Source organism: Miscanthus floridulus, chromosome 14 (genome assembly GCF_019320115.1).
Source record: "Miscanthus floridulus cultivar M001 chromosome 14, ASM1932011v1, whole genome shotgun sequence".
Classification (NCBI taxonomy): domain Eukaryota; kingdom Viridiplantae; phylum Streptophyta; class Magnoliopsida; order Poales; family Poaceae; genus Miscanthus; species Miscanthus floridulus.
The window spans coordinates 74,010,939-74,017,455 of record NC_089593.1 but is presented as its reverse complement, the minus strand read 5'-3'; positions in this window follow the sequence as shown (position 1 = coordinate 74,017,455).

Sequence of the window (6,517 nt, the reverse complement as noted above, 5' to 3'; positions counted from 1 at the left end):
AATCTTCTCTTTGATCTGTGTGTAGCAAGTGAAAAACGGCATCTAAAATAAAATGGAGGGAGTAGTTCAGTTTCTTTTTTCGTTCCGAGTTTGATTGCTTCTTTTCTGTTTTTTATTTATTTATTGCTTCTTTTTCATTTTTTTTCCTTGTGTTCTAAGTTTTGATTTCTTCTTTTTATTTTTTCCTTGGAGTTTCCTATTCTTATTTCTTCTATCTTAAGAACAAATAATAAATACAACATTATGTGTCTTTGAGCTTTTGACCCTCGGATTTTTACCATGAGTGTGTTGATTTAGTTATGATTAGAAGCAAAACATATTTTTATTAAAATCTAGATCAACATATGATCCAACTAATCAAATTAAGAAGCGAAATATCGAGTAGTTTGTTGTCCATTCAGTCTAGATAAATAAATGTGTCTCTTCAACCTATACGCATGTACCAATGCAATCCTCATCGAAGACTAACTCCCATCATAATCATCAGCGTACAAACTAGTTCTTAATTAACACTTCGAAAACTAATTCAGCCTAGAATTATAGAATTTTATAGGTCCTCAAAGCAAGTCATCAAACTGGATAAAACTTTAACAACACATGAATAATATGAAAGTTAAAGTTGTGACATATTTTTACGATTAAATATAGCCGGTGTACTTTAGAAGCTGTGTAGGAGAAGGAAGGAGGGCCAAAAGAAAGGAAAATGTCTTTAATTTGGTCTCAAGTATATGACCTGTTTATTCGTGCCCCAGGTTTTCAGTACCAGATACACATGCAAGTATATATAACACGTCTCCATATGATACGACAGCAAACAAATATACAGTGTTGGATTTTCAAAATTTATTTGAATTTTAAAAAACTTAGTGGAAAATTCATGTTTAGGGGAGCCCCCCCCCCCCCCCCCCCCCCCCCCCCCCCCCCCGATAGATGGGGTGGTCACACACGAGATTCCTGAACAATCTATACTAGGTCAGGTTGTGGCAATCCTGGGTCTTCCGGCCTAGCGATACAGTATTTGGAGTTTGTACAATAGTAAATGAACATATGGGAATAGTAGAAGATCTTTGGGATGCATCGTAATAATTTAAAATGTACTTTTAGAAGATTAGTAAATAATAGACTGATGCCTCAGTGAAGGGAAGTAGAACAGCTGGCTTCAACGGTTAGCTACATCGATGAAGAGATTCTATGATCTTGCTTTTCCACTCATCTAATCAGTCCCTTTACAAATTAAGTAGGGGAACTCAGCTTGTCTATCTTTCAGCAATTTGGTCATTAAAAGTCCCACCCAGAGCACTTTTTTTTTTCTCTGGTTGCTTTCTAGGAATAGAACTAAAACTAGAGATAGAATGAGTAAATGAAAAAACCTAGATGACTTATCCTGTCTGTTCTGTTCAAAATATGAAGCTGTAGCTGAGTAGCTGCACATCCTGAATGCGTATCCAGAGTGAGACAAATCCTTGCAATTGAGATGACGCAGTGATTTTTCCTTCCCAAGGTTTGTATCCAAGCATCGTGACTTAGTTCTTGCACCGTTTTGTCTTTCATTCTTACCAACTCGAAGAGATGAGGAGCTAGGTTTTTGGGCGCCTCGCCATCCAACCAACTGTGGTGCGCCAACAAGTCAAGGTCGGCGAGCTGCGGGTTCTTCACGAGCCCACTGGTGAGCAGGACTCCAACATCATGACGAAAGGGCTCACAACGAAGACATTTGACGCGTTTCGAGACAGTCTTTGTGTCACTCCGATGACCCGTCAGCCTGCGGGGGCGTGCTGAATTGTAGCATAGTTCAAATGTTCCTGTCACACAGTTTTTCTGCGCCTCGCGCCCAGTCCACGCCAGGGCCAGTCACGACGTCGCCCACGCCGCGTTGCTCCGTCGTGCGCTCGTCTTGCTAGAGCGCACTCAAACGCCATGAGATCAATATATACACAAAGTGTTGTTGGCTCCATAATCGCTCTTTCAAGTGCAAGCCGCTACAGCCGTCACGTGGAAGTCGATAGCACGGCACGCACGCGGACAGGATACATCCACGTCCGCTGCATTTTTGACGTAATGCCACGCACGCCGTGGCGCGTGGTGTCGCCAGTCACGACGTTGCGATTTCTCACGGGTGTGTATGCCATTGCCATGGCGTGATGGCGCTGACGCGGACGCGGAAGCACGGGGTGTGTGTGCGTGTTGCAGCTGTACGGTATGCACCGTGGCGAGCTCCGAGCTGTGCGCCGCATGCATGCTTGCGCCTTGCGTGCCAGCGTGTCGCGGCTCCGGGTCGCGCCGGCGCGGGCGCGCAGGTTACAGAGAGCTCCGCGACGGGGTGAGTTCCTCCATTGACTCATTTCTTCCCTCTTCCTCTCTGATTCGTCTTCTTCTTGCATTTTGTGCACCTCAACTCCTCCATGGTACTTGTGGTTTGCATGAGCAGGGGGAGCTGTGGCCAAGCGAAATGTACCATGTGCGTGGCAGGGCAGCTGGCGGAGGCGTTGTACTTGTCGCGGCACAAGCGAGCATTGACACCTGCAAGCCGCAAGGCCATATTTTCTGCAAATTAAAAGGTGGAATTGTGGTCCTCTGGCAAATATTTTATATTTTTCTATGATCTTCAGACTTCAATCTTCATCCTGAAATTTCAGTTTATCTACCATTTGGTTGGCTGTCAGAGTGTCTCGTATGGCATATACATTTCCGACTCTGTAGTCCTGTGACAATAACTCATTCTGATAATATCAGTGAAAATAATTTTCCTTTTACTATGCGAAGTTGTTGGGTCGAGACAAATTTACATGGCAAAGATGTTGTATCCTTTTCCAGTCAAGGCTGGTTACCAGCAGAGTTTCAGTTCTGACCTAGGGATTGTTCTCTAGAAATTGCGGAACATGGATTGAAACATCAGCTAGCATCAATATTGTTGAAAGTGTAAACTGAATATTTTAGATGGGAAGCCTCAACAAAGAAGATGCATGAACAAACTGCTATTCTAGAAAAATAACAGAGTCAATGAAATTGGTCGGCCTTGAAAATGTACAGATAGGACGGAGAATTCGTTAGAGAATAGACGAGAGCTCCCTCGCGTCGTCTCCTCGGAGACAACCCGAGGGCGACTGCCTCGCCAGCCTAGCCCCTAGCCGCCATCGCCGCCGTGGCACCACGCCTCCTCGTCGGTGGCGGCGGCGGCCAGGGGAAGGGGCTCAAAAAGGCTTCCATCCTCGTCCTTCCCTCCTCTCTCTACACCTTCCCCCCTCCAACCCAAATGCCTCGATCTGTTCTTGTTTCTGCCAGATCCTGAGGGCCGGATCCGTGCGTGGGGAACCTCGATGTCGAAGGGTCCTGGTGTTGGCGCCGGCCATGGCTGCTGGAGTCGCCGTCTGAGAGGAACCGGCCGCGGGGGCGCCGAGGATGCACGGGGCCGCCGCGTGGGGGCTGCGCGGGCCTTCGCCTGACGGCCATCTGCGAGGTCGCCGTCGCCACCGGCTTCGCCGAAGAGGCCACTTCGTCCGGCAGGCGGTGCGCCCTTCTTCGTGGAGGCGTCGCGGGTCGTGGAGGCGCCGCAGCGACCCGCAACAGGTCGCTCCGTGCGGCCAGGCATTCCGTGCGCGCTGGGGGAAGGGGCAGCTGCTGGGGCGCTTCAAGGTCCAGATCTGGGCGGTCATAATAACGTCGACCACGCCGCCGCCCTGTCTCGCGCGCGGGCAGGGTAAGGCAGCGGCCTGCTTGGCTGGGCTGTTCGGGTGCTCGGGTGGCCAGGCGCCCGCGTGCTCGCGTGCTCGACTATGCGGCCTCTGCTGACCGCTGGCTGTGGTCTTCGGCCCCCCACGACGGAAGAACGGAGGGCCTACATAGCGCCGCTGCTCCCCTCGGGCTACCCTTCGTCGGCAAGCTCGGATTGTCGACGTGTGCCCCGGGCGCCGCGGAGGTGAATGGCCAGGCTGCTGCCGCAGCCAAATCCGACGGTGGCTGGGGCCAGCTAGCGCGGCAAGCGGCGGCGCGACGCTGCCCAAGCGCTCGTGCGCGCTGGCATTTGGCGACCCGCTGCTGGCCAGTCCTCGCGCGCTGCCTGCAACGGCACCGCCGGGGCGACCAGCTCCACGGCCACACCCGCGCACGCCTGCTGTGGCGGCAACGGCCGGGCGATTTGGCGCTGTGGGCACGCTATGGCCCCACCCCAGATCCAACGCCGCCTGGGCCGGTGGGTTTGGCGAACGATCGGATGCGGTGGCTGCCCGTGGGCGTGTAGGCATTATCTTCTGGGATGAAAATCCTTCTTGAGTGCTCTTACAATGACGATGGCGTCTGCGGATGTTAGTCTCCTTCCTGAAGTGAATCACTGGAGTCAGCGACGAAGCCAGAAATCGACGAAGTGGCTTCCTCTTCTTCTTCCTCCAGCCCCTCCTTGCCTTCTTCTTCCTCCTCATGGCGGTAGCCCGGGCTAAGCCCGGGCTCCATGTAAATCATGGCCGTAGGGGGGGCTGGAGCACGGGTAGCCCCCCCGCTGGCTTCGTCGCTGACTGGAGTGCTCAAGCTGCCCTTCCCTCCGGCTCTGCCGCCAAACTCCTGCTTCGTCTCGTAGTCTACAGGTCTCGGGGCGAAAGCCCTTACTAGCCTGGTGCTTTGGTCATCGATGATGGCGTTCGTGGACGTCATTTCCCTTCCTGAAGGCATCAACACAAGCACGCCTGGCTCCGCCGAGCCCGGCACGACCTTGTGCTCTCCCTGGTTGCTCTCTCACCCTTTTGTGCCTCCTTGCTCCTTATTCCCCTCTTGGGTAAGACTAGTCCTGGTTGTCGGTTGTTGCCGATGTTTCGACGAGTGTCCTTCTTGGCGTCTCTGCTCCGTCAGCGCTATCCTTGATGGTGCCAGAAAATCAGATGTCGGGTGGTGTTTCCATCGCTGCCACCATTCCCCTTCATGAATGGTGGTACGTGGGCTCGGAAGTGTTATAGGTGTCACCATCAACTTCAAGGGAGGTCGCCGTGTCTGGTGATCTTGAGCTTGCATGTCCGTCGCTGCTCTTAGTCCCCATTCCACTGTTGGTCCTCAGATGGAGGGCGGTAGCGGAGCGGCATAGCTACGAAGAGTGGTGCAGGACATAATGGTCACGGCGTAACCGACGAGTATGTTGTTCGGCGAATGGTGCAAGTTGACGATCGGTTGGCGTCCTTAGGCTTGTGTCTAGGCTTTTTCTTAGTCCTCGTGTTGGTTCTTCTTGTTGTTTCTGTTAAGTATTGTTGTTGCTGTTGTAATCACTCCCCCCTCTTATACTTCTCTGGACTTATTATATCTAGATTGGCGCCACGCCCTTTCACCTTCCAAGTTGCCCGGCACCTGTGGAATGAAAATTCAGGTGAGGATAGTTCATCAGCTTGCCCGACATCTGTGGAATGAAAATTCAGGTGAGGATAGTCCATCCCCCGGTGACCTTTAAAAAAATGTACACATAGAGACCAAAGACCTCATTCCTATTGTGGGCCGGGGCTAGCGTCCAGCGGCCAACGGGGTCCTGTTGTGCGGTCAGCTGCCGTCCTGCTGTCGTCGTCGGGCAGGGGCCCCTGCCTCGCTGCTGCTGCTGCTGCTAACAGCCTCCGACGACTCACAAATTGGACCAAACAAACATGATGCAGTGGGCGGCACGGTGCGATGGACTCCGGGCGCGCGATGGGCCGTCAATTCTTTGTTTTCTCGCGGTGAATGGAAGGCAACGGGATGGCCTCAATGGAAGGCCCGCGGCAGTTCCTTCCTTTCTCACAGTGGCCCGCGGCGATCGCGGAGTCTCGCGCTGATCGCACGCGGTAAGTTTGCTTATTCAGACGTTACGCACGCGCAGCAAAGCCGTACAAGTTTTCTAGTCGAACCCTCACCTAACGCGCGGACTCTGGGGCCGCCGGAACAATGCCGTCGAGCGCGTCAGGATCCGACCTCCTCTTCTCCACTTCAGCCCTCTCCAGCGGCGGCGGCGGTGTCAGTTCCACTGCTACCACAAAGTCCAGCAGCGGGATAGAGGTCGAGACGAGACCCTAGGCCTGCAGTGGGTTGTCTCCGCCGCCTGGCGCAGTTTCGGCTCAACCATCTCCCATGGCACGGATTCCAAGGGAGGCCTTTTCTGCAGGTTCGAGATCTGGACCAAGAACGAGGCCTTCTTCCGATACTGGCCTTGTTTAGATTACCCCAAAATTCCAAGTTTTTTCACTCTCTCTCCATCACATCAATTTTTAGCCATTTGCATGGAGCATTAAATGTAGGTAAAAAAAAAACTAATTGCACAGTTTAGTTGGAAATCACGAGATGAATCTTTTGAACTTAGTTGGTCCACGATTGGACAATATTTACCAAATAAGACGAAAGTGCTACTATTCATCGGGTTGAAATTTTTCTCAATCTAAACAAGGCCCGAGTGGGTCGAGCTGTTGGAGGAGGTGAAGCGAGATTTCGGCGCTTGCCTTAAGATGCCGCCGCCGAGAATGCTCCATAGCACCGTGCCTTTCTACCTCTACCCTTGTTTCTTCGCCTCTCCTATCCC